Source organism: Cryptomeria japonica, chromosome 10 (genome assembly GCF_030272615.1).
Source record: "Cryptomeria japonica chromosome 10, Sugi_1.0, whole genome shotgun sequence".
Taxonomy (NCBI): Eukaryota; Viridiplantae; Streptophyta; class Pinopsida; order Cupressales; family Cupressaceae; genus Cryptomeria; species Cryptomeria japonica.
In genome coordinates this window covers 755,376,951-755,394,749 of record NC_081414.1, presented here as the reverse complement: position 1 = coordinate 755,394,749, position 17,799 = coordinate 755,376,951, and the positions used below count along the sequence as shown (strand labels likewise).

The 17,799-nt window shown below is 34.4% G+C and overlaps 1 pseudogene; it reads right to left on the bottom strand.

Annotated features, from left to right (window-relative positions):
• Positions 1-1,204: 1,204 nt before the first annotated feature.
• LOC131076884 (endoglucanase 17-like) overlaps positions 1,205-17,799 on the bottom strand; it is a 43,356-nt pseudogene continuing 26,761 nt past the window's right edge.

Genomic DNA, 17,799 nt, shown 5'->3' with positions numbered 1-17,799 from the left:
TTGTGATTTACAAATCACCATTCCTTGACAACTGAGAAAAGACTTTGTTCAACTGCTACAGCAATTTTAGAGAAGAACTTGCTTAATGCCTTCAAATATAAACACTCCAATGATGGCTTCAGTTCTTTAGCAAGGGCAAAACACTTCTCCGAATTCTTTCTGGTTCTACAAAATCTCTAGGGGCATTAACCATCGGCTCTGATACCAATTTGAAGGATGCGAGAGGAAACAGGGCAGACACAAATTTACAAATTGAACCACATATACACAATTTTTATTCAACAAAATCATTATAGCTATTAACTGACCTTCAGTTCATTCATCTCCAAAGACCATTATATACAGTTGAATTGTTAGCCCCTTACAACTCTACAGAGCTGGACTCAACTTGGAGTACTGAACATATACAAATGCCTCTTATTTATAAAGGTCTTGGAACTATTTACAGTTCTACATATTCAAAGCACATGTTGAGACTACTTATTTGAGGTCGATGCAGGATGTTTCTGATTTAAATGTTGGGTAGATATGGAAACTTCTACATTAATTGCTTAGGTTGACAGTATGAAGGATTGGAATGGAAGAAGAAATAACATGAAAAATAAACACACTTTTTTATATTGACCAGATTAACATAATACATTTCACAAACTTCCGAGAGAGCTTTAGCTCATTCATCTCCTAAACACCATTACATACAGCTAGATTGCGCATCTCCTTACAGCTCTGCAGAGCTGGACTCAACATGGAGTACCGAACATATACAAATGCCTCTTATTTATAGAGGTCTTGGAACTATTTATAGTTATACATATTCAAAGAACATGTTACGACTATTGACTTGAGATCGATGCAGGATGTTTTTTATTTAAATGCTGGAAGATATAGAAACTTCTATAATTAAATGCTCTGTTTGATAGTATGGAGCCTCTACGTAGGTGGACAGGAGAAATTAATGCCAACAATAAACCCATATTAAAAAGCATACGAGGCCAAATATCACTCCCCAGAACCAACAGTAATCTCAAAAATCTTTATCATGGTTCAAAACCATTAATTTATTCGCCCACCAAAAAAACATAGAACAAGCATATGAAGGACTAAGGCTCCAACTTTGGGCCATCCTTACAATAGGCTAAGCTTACATTTATTACATTTTTGAGAGTCTATATATCATATTATTCATAGAGAGTAATCAATCTGTCTAAGAGCAAGTAGAATGGGCCATGTAAGACAAAGATCCAACTTATGGAGCATTGATGTTTGTCATCTGGAAAGTGATCATTAGCATCTCGGCCACCCACAACTGCTCCGACCAAAAGGTTTGGATTGGGGGCATTGTTGTTCAAGAATTGGAAGCCCGCAAAGCACCCAATGGCATGTGGGTGTTTGGCAACTGAAGATAGACACGAGCCTCTGTGGTGAATTCGTTATGGGTACTTGGAACCATGTCCAACCATGTATGAAATCTCTAGAGGATTGGAACTCCGTATATAGTTCACCTGCCAAAACATAAAATTCCTCATGAGAATAATACCTGGATTAATGTATGCTAAAAAGCATGGGCACTGACACTTACTTAAATGTTTAGAAACAGGGTTAAAAAGAGTTAATAAATGACTTTTAACTATTATTTCCACCATGATACACTTTGTTATTCTTTTTCAGTGACTATTCTACATACCTAGTGCTTTCTATTGCTCTAATCTTGCGAGGAGCCACTGTTACCCCCCCCCACAAGACACTATTTGTTTGGTGGCGTTGAGGTATTTTGTATAGGTCAATAGTATGAGGGATGAAGATGTAACATACTGCAGTTTAACTTCAGGTAATAAGTAGAGAAGTCATCCTGTTCAAACATGCACACCAGTGTTAGGTTTTTAGGTTCCAATCAGAAGAGTAGCATGGATTCAGATAAAGTAATTTTTCACCAACTTGGTGTGTATTTACATCCAAGAAGGATTGAACAAACATAGTTGTCACCAAGACTTTTGAAGCCTTGAAGAGACTACACTTTATCTACTAGAAATTCCTGCACAGTACAAAGCATACCTAATTGTAATCAATCCAAAGTATTTTATAGTAAAACGTCCACTCGTAAGCTTCATCTTCAATAGTGTAAGACAAAAAAAACTGAATCAATAAGAAGATAAGAAAAATTTTTAAAAGTGAATTTTATCAGTAACCACAATGAAAAAACTGAAATTTATCAATATCCACACTTCAAGCAATTATACCTTTGATAAAAGCACTCCAGCTCGAACATTTTTTTTGAACCACCCAAATATATTGTCTGATTCATCGGCTCCTAAACTATGGTGGTTTGCTTGAATGTAGTTCAAATATTCGTCATTTTTTATTGCCTTATGCAGCCATGCAGCTCCCCATAACAGTTCATCCTAAGACAATACCCCATAAAATCAATTCAACCTTGACATTTTACTGCAATATAATCTGAAAGTAATGCATGCCACATTTAGTTTCTTTACCTGATACCCAGAATAAGAGCAATAGAATGGACGGACTGTAGAATTAAGTCAGTTGATGTAAGATCCCCTGTTCTTATCTGCTAAATCAAATACCTAAATAAAATTGACACCCTTTATGGGAGGAAATTGTGCTACTAGAAATCAATCATGGACTGTGGAAATCAATAATAACTATAAGACACCCTTCATGGGAGTAAATTGTGCTACTAGCAATCAATCATGGACTGTGAAAATCTAATAGACCTAATTGACACCCTTGATGGGATGGAATCGTGCTATTAAAAGAAAATCATGGACTATGGAAATCTAACAAGGTTAATTGACACTCTACATGGAAGGGAATTGCGCTACTAGAAATCAATCATCGACTATGGAAATATAAAAAGTTTAATTAAAACTCTTCAGGAGACGAAATTGTGCTACTAGTAATCAATCATGGACTATGGAAAGCTAGAAAAAAAATAGTTTCTTTTTTTTTAATTGAGATCATTGAGATAAACACCCCCTCTTCCCCCTATTCCCCTTTTTATTACATGTGGAATTATTGTGCTAAGTTCTCTTCTAAATTTTTACCGTTTAGAGGTACTGTACTAAGTACTCTCCTTTTAAGTATACTTGTGAGTATTCTACTAAGAGCTTTAAATTATCAACCCACTATATCATTACACTTTGCATACATATCTTGGCCACAAAGAGTCACACCAACATACTTTTTTTCCTATGTGGGGGTGACATTATTTCAAGATTGTATTTTTTTACTCATTATTGTATGGCTATATAATTGTGTGATTAAGATGCTTGATGCATGACTACATAATTAGTTTATATTAAGGTACTATTTCTATCTTTTGATAGTTCAATTTATCTTATAAATACATATGATTATAAGAGCTTATAGAGAATCACCTTATATATAGTAAATATATACAAGGTAAACATGGGTGATCTTATCCTTACAAGTACAGTGTTTTATATGGGGTTCATGTTGATATCTTTGAAGCATTTGAGATATTTAATTTTCATGCATTTTTTTAATGTTACATAGCTCAAAATGTATAAGATCATCTTACCATTAACATGTGTATCAAGGTGGGGACAAAATGAAATGGTAAAATTTGTATACAATGCCATTTTACATTTTTTTCCCTACCACTTTTTTGTAATGCTTTCATCTATAGAGACATTGACAAATTATATAATCTTAGGCTGAAAATATAAAATACTTCCACATTTGACCAACTAAACACAAATATATGTGGTTGGATGACTAAATATTGATATATCTAATCATCAAACAAAGTGAAGAAAAGTAACTTACAAATTACACAAAGATAATTTATACCACAAATACAATTTACTTCATTATATTCTACTCATTTAAAGACAAATTCAATTTACTATATTATTTTATCATAATTTGAAAAATCACTTTGCTTTTCTATAAGTTTAATTTTACTTACAAAAGCTCTCATCATTATTGAGTAATTTTTAAAGATGCTAAATGTAGGAAATAGATTGTTTGACTAATGCTTACATCAATAAAATAATATAAATATTATAATGAAAATATATATTTCTCTTCAAACCTAATTATAATTTAATTAAAAAATCTATATAATTAATGATTACAATAATCAAATTAATCTTAAAACATAATTATAATTTAATTAAAAATTTATATAATTAATTACTATAATAATTAAATTAATCTTAAAATCTACATAATCAATTATGTGGTTGGTGTGGGGTCGATGTGTTTTTTCAATGGGCTAGTGTTTGGTGGGTTGGGGTGTTGATTTGCGGGCGATCTGTGGTGTTTTGGAGAGGGTTTGGGGACCATTCCGGTTCTATTTTCTCTCTATGAGTATTGGCTTGGGCGGGGAGCTTTGGTGCAGTGATTTTGTGTGGGGTTTATGATGTTTCTATGGTGTTTGGTTCTTGATTTTGCTGAGTGTGTGACTTCCTTGGTCGCTGATTTCCATATAGTTGGGCTTCTTTTGTGGTGAGCAAGTTTGGCTTAGGTTTCGAGTGTGGGGTGTGGTGGGCTCTTGTAGGGTGAGATTTTGTTTGGCTCTAAGTGGATGCCCTTGTGGAAGGATGAGCATGTCATTCAAGGATATTGTGGTTGGTAATAGTTTCCAACAAATCATGCATGAGAATCTTGTCTTCAAAGGAAACAAAACCGGATTAGACGAGGGTTCTTAAGGAAACAAAACCGGATTAGTGGAGGGTTCTTTTCAAATGGGAGGTGTAAGGCCTATGAAGGTAAATGCGTGCTTAGCAAGAAATGAAAATAGGCATGTCCTCATGATTCAAGCTAACATTGTTGAGGAGGATATTAGCTATTTGGTCAAACATCCTTTAATCTATAAGTTCATGGAGGCTCGGGTGTCTTTGTCCTTTTTGGAATCATGGGATAGAGAGACATGGAATCTGGGAGGGGAAATCGAAGTCTTGTTAGTGGATAATAGTTATTTTTTGGTGGTATTTTCATGCATGTTAGATAGGAGCAAGGTGTTTAAATGGGGACCTTATTTATACAATCAGGTTGGTCTCTTCATTAAAATATGGCATGTTGGATTTAATCCTATAGAGGAACATCCATTGAGGGTTCCAATTTAGGTGAGGCTCTCATGGTTTTCATTGGAATTTTGGTGAAATGATATATTAAATCTTATCACAACATAGCTTGGAAAGCCTGTGAGCCCTTTGCGGGAAACAATGGTAAAAATGGTAATCTCTATATGCTAGAGTTTGTATTGAAATTGACTTGAATAGGCTTTTACCTAACTCAATGGAAATTAGGTTGGGCTCAAATTCATGGATTCAATAGCTTGATTATGAAACTTTATCAATTCGTTGTCGGATTTGCCATGAATATTGGCATTTACAGCGAATGTGTCCAAAATCTAAACTGTTTGGTGGTTCTAATATTGGGTTGACCAATTCAATCCATAAATAGGATAAAGGGAAGGCTCCTATGATGGAAGATAACGAGGGATTTGTTTAGGTTAAGACCCATAATAGGGGTAGAGGGCAAAATGGAACCCTTAAAGAAAGGCAGGATGATGAGATGTTTAACAAATTTGATGCTCTCGATGATTTAGATTAATTTGATGGATCTATTGCAAACTTGTCTATAGGCCATAAACTTATGGATATAGGTCACATCATGGATTCACATCGTTGATGAACAAGTTAAGGATACTCAAACTAGATTACTAGGTGGAGGTTTAAATATACAAATTGATATGATGTCCCCTTACTTAACTCTAGTGAGAGAGGAACAAGTGGATATCAAAAAAATTTTGTGGTTATTTTCGAGAAAGAATTACAAGAAGATAGTAAAAGTAAAGGAAGTCCATCTATTTTAAGAATTCATAATTTTTTTTAAAAAACAATTATCTTGAGGAGCCACTTAAACGTAAACAATATTCACACCACAACACAATGATTTACATGGGAAAACCCTTTCAAGAGAAAAAACCTACACTCTAAAAGCAGACCAATATATTATTCAAAAATCAATAATAGATCAAAATATACTTATAGAGAAAGGTCTTCATAGGAGTATCACCACCAAATATTTAGAGATAACTCAATAGCTATAAGACCCTTACATACAACCTCCACGTCATGCACTTCATATATAGGAGATACAATACAAGTAACCATCAAACGGTATTACAAAACCATGGGCTAAAACCACCCAATAAAGTGGAACCAACCTTATCTCGAAACCTAGGTGTCTTATTACATGTCAAACCACACACCAACACATGTAGCTCCCTTTTACAATTCATATATGTGTCTGATGCATTTTATATTTCCTAGTTTAGGAGAGGAAACTTCTGGAGGTCATAACTTGTGAACAAGGGAACTGATTGATCAATCATTTCAATCCTTCAAAAGGTTGAAATGTAATTTATCACCTCATAATTTCTATGCCAATCACACCAAGTTTTCAAGCCATTTTAGAGACTCTAAAGCCCTCAAAATTGAATTTAAAATATTTATCACACCTTCCAAAACTAGAAACTTTAATATCTTCAAATCTAGTTATGATCTTGTAATAAAAATTTATCGGCATGCTTATCTATCCAATTCAAAACTTTGGGGAAAATTTTAAGCCATTTTGTGTTGAAACCAAAACTTATTATAAATAATAACCTTACGTAAATGCAAGGTTGATACACCACTTTCCTAACAAAAATCTCAATTAGATGCTATTACTTGTCAAATTCAAGATCAAGGTTTATCAAAAGAGCTATATAGAGAATATTATTTTGAAGTGAAGGATTTAGAGGAATGGGAGTTGTGAGAGGAGATTTATTGGAAAAAAAAGTCAAGAGTGGATTGGCTCCAAGAAGGTGATAAGAATACATTTTTTTTCCATTATACTATTAAGGATAGAAGGCTTGGGACTTCAATTTTTTCTCGTCTTGTCTAAAGGGGTTCATCTTTCTTCTTATAAGGAGATTACTCAAGAAGATACTAGAATTTTTACAATTTTTTTTTTGATGACTCTCTCTTGCTAGTGTGGAGAAGGGTTAGTTCTTGACTACATTCCTTTCATAACCTTAACTTTTTCTTCTAAGCTACATAGTTGGGAACTATTTGTTAGGATGCAAAATGTTGACTACAAAATCAATTTTATTTGTGTGCGCCTCAATTCCATGATGTGAAATAATAAATCCTAATAGTTTTCCACTATCAACACCAAAATATACTTTTGGAGATTCAAGCTTGTATTATATAAATATGAATACATTCAAAGATTTGACGAAGTACTTTGACATCATTTCTCCTATAAGGAGATTGTTATTTTGAGGAACATCCATTGGCTAGGAAAATTATTGAGACATCTCTATGATAACAATTGGTAATAGTCATCTCTATGATACCATTTGGTAATTTGATGTCTTTCCCATAATATACTTGAAAATTTAAATAATAGGAAAATCCATGATTATGGTGATATCAAGGAAGATGATCATAAATTCCTAAGAACTCAATTGAGGAATCATCTGTAGAGAAGGAGTCACATGAAGGTGTGCTAGAAGAGAAATCAACATCAATTTAGTCATCATTAAAGGAGGAAGATATTTGGAAGAAAAGATTAAATTCACATGGAGATACGGACATTGGGGTGCTTTGATGGGCTTTGAAATATTATATCCAAGTTCAAATGAAGCATCTCATATATACATTTCTAAAGAAACTTTAAAACCTTGGTAATTTGTGCAACAACCATTGCCTCTATATCCATTCTTAGATAATATTTGGAATCCATGACCAAAGGATATTCTATTTTTGAAAGAGATGGTAGAGCCTATAGGTTTCAATCTCATAAGGATGTGAAGTAGAAGAAGTATTTGAATAAATAGTTAATATAGAAGCAGCCACAAAATTGGTATTAGGTTTATTTGACTCTTTTGTAGGTTCTATCATTTCATCCTTGTTAGTATTAGGTTTAATTAAAGTTATTTTATATTTTCCCACAAAGGAGGGTGTTAAATCTAGAATGACCCCCAATGATCTAAGAGTACGTCATCAAGAGAAGGTGCATGTTTAGGAGGAGATGGTGTTTCTATTTGAATCAAAGAAAGAATTGAAGAATCTAGAGGGGATTGAGATCAAAGATCAATTTTAAAGAATTTTTTGAAGTTTGCATTAGCTTCCAGAGAATACATCTCATTTTCATAGATAAATTTAATTTTGTGATAAATGGTCTAAGGGATTGCTTGCATAGAATGAATATAAGTTCTTCCTAGTAGAACATTATAATTAAGAGTATCGGGCATGACATGAATGGGTGTAGGTAAAATAATGGGTCCTACCTTAATAGGAAATATTATAGCACAAAATGATTCTCCAGCATCCTCATCAAAGCCATGAATAGAGTGACAATTAGGCTGACTAAGAGAAGTGTCAACATTTGTTTTACACAACAAGCCAATGATACAAATATTAAGGATAAATCCATTATCCATTAAAGTTTGCCTTATAACATTACTATTAATAAGGACAATAATCATAAATGGTTCATATTGATTTTGAACTTCTATAGGAGGCAAATCATTTTGAGAGAACACAATATTAGCTTTAGTTAAATGGATAAATTCTAATAAATAAGTCACATCATTGGCTCTCACAGAAGGTTGAATATCTCTTTTCTAAAGCTTCTTATAGAATTCGATGATATGTGGGTGAAGTATGAATTAACTGCCAAACAGACATCTTAGCAAGAGTAGCACGGACTTGTTCAACAAGGTAATATTATTGTAGAATAGGGTTTTTTATTAGATTTTTCCATTTTATGACGAAAGATAGTAAGTTTATTCGAGGTGTGTGGTTTGTATTTAATCAACTCATTTTTGACAAAACTACTCTGCTTGTAAGGGTTCTCATTTTGGGTATACAGTCTACTACTATGGATAGTCAAATCAAATACATATCTATATATAGGTAAGATGAAACCCTAAAGCAGAGGAGGAGATGCATCCTTACCAATATTAATTCACATAGAAGAAAAGAAGTAAAAGTGCATGTTGATAATCTCATTGTGCCTAGTGTGGTTTAAAATAGGAAACTGGTATCCATGCACAATAATATACCTACCTTCAAGAGTAAAGTATCTCATGAAATGATAGCTAAGTAGAGAATAAAAAGAAGGGAGAATAGATTTGTCATGTCGAATTTTGTATCCTAATCGGTTTCTCTCCCTTCTTGAAGAGTTTCTCCAATATATAAGGTGTTTGAGATGGAGGTTGTGTGTAGGAGTCTTATAGTTAATGAGTTACCTTTAAATGTCTAGTTGGTGATATTCTTGTACATATCTTACTCTACAAGTATATTATAATCTATTACTGATTTTTGAATAATATATTGAGTGGCTTTTGGAATGTGGGGTTTTTCTCCCAAAAGGGTTTTCCCCACATAAAGCACTATGTTGTGGTATGAATTCTATTTATGTTTATTTTCATTAAGTTTTTGTAATGATTGTAATGATATATATATAAAACTGCATTAACCTCCTCAAAAGGTTAGTGTAGGAATTTATTTCACTACTTAACTTTCTTACATTTTAGAGGAAAGGTGTCTCATGTGCAGGTGTTTGGTTGGTGATTTTTAGAATAGATGGGGTGTTTCCACAATACTTGAGGAGGCATTAGACACACTCATAGGAGATGTAGCATTTTGAAGGAAATGTGTCTCATTGTGCATGGAGGGTGGAAATACTTTTATGTTCTCTCATGTTGCACAAATGATTGAAGGTTTTATTGTATAGAGATCCACTAGTGCAATCAGTTCAATGTTTCCTTGGTGGGCGGGGAGGATTGGTTAAAGTGCTTCATCAAAGTCTCTAAAAGGGTTATGTTTAACACTTGGAATGTTCCACTCTTGTTCACATTAATTCAATAAGGGGGGGAATGTTGGAGTATTACACTCTGAGATCAATAAATAAATTAAATAAATAGTTAGTTATTTTAGGAGTTATTCCTATAATGAATTTGTTGTAGTTATATGAGAAAATAATGGCTTTATATAGCCAATGCACATCAATGTAATATTTATTTGATTGAGTCAATACATATATTTCTTTATGCAACAATAGTATGAGATCTGTGATTACCAATTTTTTAATAGTTCAATCAAGTTGTGTGTTAGGATTACGATTCAATTTGGTTTAGTGTTTTACTTCAATCTAGCACAATGTTAAGGTTCAATTTGGTTAAATCATCAACTATTTTTAAGGTTAAAATTCAATTTGTTTGTTGTTTTATTAGGATCATATTTAGGGATCAATATGCTTTAGTATTAGGGTTAGGCTATAATTTGGTTTATATTTTTAGTGTTATGGTTTAATTTTGTTTAGGGATGGTGTTAAATAAGTTTAGATGTAGAATTGTCAATAGGATTGAATATGGTTTAATGTTATGGTTACGATAAAATTTAGTTTAGGGTTGGGGTTAAGATTCAATCTTGCTTAGTGTTTAATTAGGAATGTGGTTTTGGTTCAAGATCATTCATGATTCAATTAGGTTCAAAGTTGGGTTTCAATTTTGTTTAGAGAACATAGGGTTATTGTTAAAGTTAGTTTAATATTCAATTAGGTTTAGTTTTATTGTTCAATTTGGTTCCATGTTCAATTAGATATATGGTTAGGGTTCAATTAGGTTTAGAATTAAGGTTAGAGTTTAATTGGATTTATTGTTGAATCGGGTTTAGGGCTAGTGTTCAATTTAGTTTAGTGCTAGTGTTAATGTTAGGATTCAATTTGGCTTAGTGTTAGGATTGAGGTAAAAATTTGTTTAGGGTTAGGGTTAAATTATGTTCAGGGTTAGGTTTCAATTTAGTTTAGTGTTAGGATTAATTTTTGTTCATGTTAAGGTTAGGATTTAATGTTTATGATCATGGTCGAATATACTTTAGTGCTAGGGTTAAGGTTATGGTTTTGTTCAAATGGGTTTATGGCTTCTGTTCAAATTTATTTAGTGAACATAGGGTTTGGGTTCATTTTGGTTTGATGTTCAATTAGGTCTAGTCAACTAGGGTTAACTTTGATTTTATATAAAGTTAGCTCTAGGTTTAGGGTTTGATTTGGTATAGCGTGGGGTTAGGTTTCAGTTCGGTTAATTGTTCTATTAGGTTTATGGTTAAGATTCAATTTGGTGTAGTATTTTTCTTCAATTTAGTATAGGCTCAGGGTTCAATTAAGTATACTGTTCAATTAGGTTAAGAGTTAGGGTTCAAGTTCTTTTAATGTTTTATTAGGTCTAAGGTTAGGCTTTAATTTGGTTAGAACTAGAATTAGGGCTCAATTAGGTTTATGATAAGGGATCAATCTTATTTAGTGTTAGGGTTAGGATTCAATATGGTTTCGATTTCGAGTTAGGGTTTAATTTTATTTAGCACTTAATTAGGTTTAGGTAATGGGTCGATTTGGTTTGTTGTTCAATTAAGTTTAAATTTATTATTCAAATTATTTTAGTTATATTTAATCATAACTTTGAACCTTAATTAAATCTTTATTGAAGCCTAATGCTAATTTTAACCTACCCCAAATTAAAATGTAACCCTAATCGTAAATCCCAATTTAGTTCTAATTTGTTTAACAAGGTACTTGGTCCTTTCTTCCTTTTAGTATTTATGTTGATAGATTTATACAACAAAAAAAATTATTAGAATATTCTAATCTTTATTGATGGATGTAAAATAATTTATAAAAAGAAATTAATAAATACAAATTATTTAATTCTTTATATATTATTCTACGCAATAGTTTACAATTTTGTTCCAATGGAAAATTGTTATATAAGAACTTTTTCTATAATATTTCGATTGATGGTTCCTTTTTTTTTTCTATTAGATATAATAACGAGAAAATACAACAAGATAACTAGAGTAGTTTAACTCAAAATAAAAGATATTACACCCTATCTCTCATTAGAAATCATATACATCATATTAAGCCCTCCCAACTATACCAAGGACTACATACATCTAAATTACGGCAATATAAAAGATATATATAGCACATTAAAAACTGAGTAGAACCCCATAACAAACAACACATAACTAAAATCTTTGTTAGGAGAGATAGAGTCACTGATAGTCTCCATATAGGTTGCCCATCCTTGTGGTCGATCATCTAGATCAATACTTTATCCCACTGTATAGGGTCAACATAAGGATTGAAGGCTTGGGACTTCAATTGTTTCTCTTGTCTTGTCTAAAGGGGTTCATCTTTCTTCTTATAAGGAGATTACTCAAGAAGCTACTAGATTTTTTACAACTTTGTTTGTTGATGACTCTCTCCTGCCATTGTGGAGAAGGGTTAGTGCTTGAATACATTCCTTTCATTGGCTAAGATGTGATGAATGAGGATCTTATTAGACCTATTTCTTTATCTGAGGTTGAAGATGTGGTGTTTGGAATGAAGAAGGATAAAAATCCTATTCCAAATGGGTTCTCTATTCAATTTTATCAGGAGTTTTATGAAATTGTTAGGCTTGATCTATTGGAGGTTATTCAGGAGTCTTATAAAAACAAGCGGATGCTCAATGCTATGAATGCTACTTTCCTTGATCTTATTCCCAAAAAGAAAGGGGATATCTCCCTCGACTTATATTGACCTATAGCTTTGTTCAATGTGATTTATAAAATGATCACAAAGCTAATTGCAGAAAGACTAAAGTTGTGATTGAATAAATTAATATCTAAAGAGCAAGGAGGCTTTTTGGCTGGACAACCAATTATTTTGGATGAGATTATCATAACAACAAAGGCTATTCATTATATGGTTGTTTCTAAAGAGAAGGCTATGTTCATAAAATAGGACATGTGCTTTCAACCTTTTTCTTTGGAAGGGAGTGGATCACTTGGGTTGTGAGTTGTATTATATCCTCTCCTTTTTCAATTTTTATTAATAGTGAGCCTACAAAATTATTGGGTGCTTCTATAGGTCTTTGGTAAGGGGATCCCTCTCACTATACTTGTTCATTTTGATGGTTGAAGGGTATGGAAGGTTCATAGAATCACAGGTTAGGCAAGGTTAATTCAAGGTTGGAATTAGCATTATGGTCTTTCTCCCTATTTCTATTTGTAATTTGTGGATGAAACTACTCTAATGGGCATTACTAGGACCAATGAGGCCATTAATTTTAGAAAGGCTTTAGATATTTATTTGGTAGCAACAGGTCAGAAGATTGGTTAAGATAAATCCTTTATTTTCTTCTTTAATACCCATCCTCTTATTTAGGATGGGATTGATGGGATTTTGATGTTTCAAGTTGGAGCTCTTCCTTGTATGTATCCATGAGTCCCTCTTTCAACATGCCCTTTGCCTAGCGGGCTTTGGAAGGACATTTTGGATAAGCTTTGTAGAAAGGTTAGTCACTAGACTAATCAGTGACTTTCATTTTCTATAAGGGTGGTGTTGTTGAAGTATGTGTTCTATGCTCTTCACATCTATAGATGGCCCCAAAATGATTTGTTAAGGTATTTGATTTTGTTTCCTGATAGTTTTTATGGTAAGGTGGAATTCTCTCTTCAAAGTAGAGTTTGGTTAGATGGGATTTTGTTTGTAGACCAATTCAAGATGGTGGTCTTGGTTTGCGCCACACAAGCATAATTGGTCATGTTCTGGTTGCCAAGCTTTTCTAGAGATGGTGCATCAGCCAAGATCAAGTTAGGGCTAAAATTATTAATTTTAAATACCTTGGGGGTGTTGATGGTAAGGATGTCCCTTGGTATATCTTGGAAAGCAATGGATCCATGATTTAGAATAATCTTAAGAGAGGATCTTGATTAATCAAGCAAGGACTATTTTGGATCTCTAATAAGGGTGTTGAAGCTCTTTTTTGGCAAGATTCTTGGGATGGATTCCATCCCATTCTTTCTTAGTTCCATTAGTTGTAGTCATTGTGCAATAGCTTCATTTATTCTAGCTAGAGTAGAGTTGAAGATTTCAAAGCTACTGTGGATCTAGGGTATGGTGAAGTGGCCAGATAGAAAGAGCCTCGTGAATGGCTTCCTGGAGGTCCTTTGGAGGCTAGGGAAGATCTTGGCAGGAAGAATGTGTAATTTCTTAGGAGGATTGGATATTCTTGTTTGGGGGCCAGATCTGATGGTTAAGTTTCTAGTGGCTTCAGGATACTTGGAGCTAGTTAGGATGACTCTAGGGAATGAGTATGTTCCTTGGTGGAAACAAGTGTGGAATAGGTTTGTTTGGCCCAAGTGTAACTTTTTCTTGTGGTTAATTATTCAAAATTGTTGTAAATGTGCCTCTAATTCACTGGACATGTTTGGGTTGATTGGGCTAGCCTACACAGATGGAACAAAAGAGTGGAAAATTGCATTAGAGTTGTGCTGATGACCTGATGGAGCTGTCTTAGGCGGTTCAGGTTTGTCATTGGCTATCGGGTGTTCTTATCAGAAGCTATTCCAATACCCGATGGAGTTTTCTTAGTCGGTCCGGTTTGACATCGGCTATCAGGGGTTTCAGTCTGGAGTTAAGCCAATACCTGATGAAGTCTCCTTCAACGATCGGGTCAATATCGACTATCGGGTTAGTGTGCTAAAGGCTGTGCCGAAGTCTTGATGAGTCCGTTGTGTTCTATCTCAGAGGCTTTGCTCATCAGGATAGAAGTTTTGGGCAGAGGTCGATGACCTGATGAGGCCATTTTAGGTTATCGAAGTAACCATGCAATGTTTGTCCCGATGAGCCGATGAGACCGCTCTCAGTTATCGAAATCGGGATAACAATTCATCTCTCTGGCCGATGACCAAATGGAGTCACCTTCGGAGATTAGGTATCATCGGGAGGTCGGGTCTACCGGTTGAAGGCTATCCCGATGGTCTAATGGAGTAGACCGGTTTTTGAGTTGCTTCAAGGTGGAGTCATCTACCGATTCATCAGAGATCAGAGTAACATGTTTGTGGTCTGTCCAATGGCCGATGGAGAGAGGACCGACATCGGTGTGCGAATGAACTGAGATCCAAAAGGTGACCACTCGAACACTAAGGATGAGACTGTCGGTGTAGATGAATATGAACTGACTCTACTCTTTGTTGCATGTGGGATAATTAGTTTTCCATGAATGCAGACCGACGCAGGTAGACTGTTATACTTCAAGCCATTGCTATAGTTGCTCAGATGAACGGTCAACTAGTTTCGTATTAGAAGCCAAATGTCAACCGAATTTGTAGCAAAGGATTTATGATAATCATTTGAGTGTCCTATATGGTTATCCAAGTGTGGTATATCTAGAATGATTGTTTGACAAAGTGAAAGAAAATCTGCAGATTGAACTTTATTGTATTTGTCATACTGATAATAAAGTCTTTTTCTATTGGTGGTGGGTTTTTTCTCTCGAAAGGGTTTTCCCAAGTTAATTCCGTGTGTTCACTCTCTGTGTTGTTTATTTGTATATGCTCATGCTTGTGTCATTTTCTATAAATGTTGAAAATTTGTATCCACTAGTCTATTCTCCCCTACAAACTAACATTAGGAAAGCAAATTTCCACACGTGCTTTCCTTACAAGTGGTATCAAAGCTTGGCCCATTTTGTTATCCTTGTTGGGTAGGGTTGGTTTTTGTGTCAGTTCTGTTTCAATGGGAGTCTTGCAGAGTGTCTACTTGTTTTATAGTTTGAGATGGCGAGCACCTTAGGGTGCATAGACATGGCGAAGTTTAATGGTTCTAGTTTCAATCTATGAAAACTCAAGATGGAAGACTTGCTGGTCGATACAGATCTATGGGGTGTTGTGACTGAAACTTCTAAGCTTTCAGGCATGAAGCAAGAAGATTGGGACTTAGCCAACTAGAAGGCAAGAGGTCTAATCAGGCTGTGTCTTATTGATTCTATTCTATTAAACATCCATGAGGAGAAGACTGCACATCTACTCTGGACTAAGTTGGGGGATATTTATCAAGGCAAATCCTTGGTGAATAAACTTTTCCTAAGGAAAAAATTTTACTCTCTGAAGATGGATGCAAGAACACCATTGGTAGACCACTTGAATACATTCAACATAGTTCTTAAACAGTTAACTTTTGTTGGTCTGTCCATTTAGGAAGAAGAATGTTGCATGCTGCTATTATGTTCACTGCCTGACTCTTGGGAGTACTTAGTGATGGCTATCAGTAGTACGACAACCCAGTTCAAGATGGATACTATGGTAAATACTCTTTTGTTAAAAGAAATGAGAAATAAGTCTTCTGAGATGACAAAAGATGCACTCTCTATTTGAGGTAGACCGAAGGACAAATATAAGAAGAAAGGGAAGGAGACCAAGTCTCAAGAGAGATTTAAATCTCAATGAAAGAAGTCAAAGGTGAAGTGCTAGAACTATAGGTAGAAAGGGCATATCTGAAAGGATTGCAAGGAGGAGAAGAAGAAGAAGAAGTATTCTGACACTAAATCTTCTCAAAGTGATGCAGAAGCATTTGTAGGAGCCCTGGTAGTACCTACCTCAGATGACATCTGGTTAGTAGATTTTGGCATATCTTTTCACATGACCTCCCACAAGGAGTGGTTCTTGAAATATGAACCATATACTAGTAGAAAGGTATACCTAGCTAGCGATTCTACGTTGGAGATTGTAGGGAGAGGCAGAATCGAAATTTGGTTCCTAGATGGTAGAGTGAAGGGGATAAACGAAGTTCTTCATATAATAGGTCTGGCAAGAAATCTTCTCTCTGTAAGTAAACTTAATGATGCTGGAGTACAAGTTACATTTGTATCTGGTGGTTGCAAGATGACTAGGGGTTCCATTGTATTGGCAAAGGGTGATCATTTTGGCACTTTATATAAGTTAAATGTTGAACCTATATGTTGTAATATGGCCCTTGAAAAGTCAGTTAAGACAACTGTAATGATGCATAATGCTAATTCTTTGAAGCTAAACTTCCTGATGAGAAAACAATGCTCTGGCATAATAGGTTAGGCCACATAGGTGATAAAGGTTTGAAAGCCTTGAAGAATAAGAATCTAGTTGAAGGTTTGGATGATTGTAGTTTTGAGTTCGATTTCTATGAACATTGCATTTATGGAAAACATTATCGTGTTCTATTTTATTCTAGTTCTCATAAGTCTTCTAATATTTTGGATTATGTTCACTCTGATTTGTTTGGTCCAGTGGATGTACCTTCTCTACCTAAGTCTAAATACTATGTATCTTTTGTAGATGATTATTAAAGAAGGGTGTTTGTGTACTTTCTTAAAAGTAAATCAGAAGTGTTCAGTTGGTTTAAGGAGTTTAAGAACCCTGTTGAAAACCAGACTAGGAGAAAGATTGAATGTTTAAGAACAAACAACAGTGGTGAATTTTGTAGCACAAGATTTGACAAGTACTGTGTTGATCATGGAATTAAGAGACACCAGACTATACCTTACACTCCACAACAAAATGGAGTTGCAAAAAGGTTGAATCGGTCTCTAATAGAGAAAGCAAGAAGCATCTTGAGCAAGGCTGGGCTGGAATAAAAATTCTGGGCTAAAGCAGTTGCTACAGCGTGTTACTTGCTGAATCGTTCTCCTACTTCAATATTGGTTGACAAAACACCTATGGAAGCATGGTCTGGTAAGAAACCTTCTTTAAGGTACCTTCGTGTTTTTGGTGCAGAGGCATATACTCATGTGCCTGATGTTAATAGATCTAAGTTGGATAACAAATCGATGAAATGTATCTTCATTGGCTATGGAGTTGGTGTGAAAGGATGCAAACTTTGGAATCCAGTGACTGGTAAGGTTGTGTACAGCAGAAGTGTGATCTTTCATCAGCTAAAGCCTATGTAACTAGA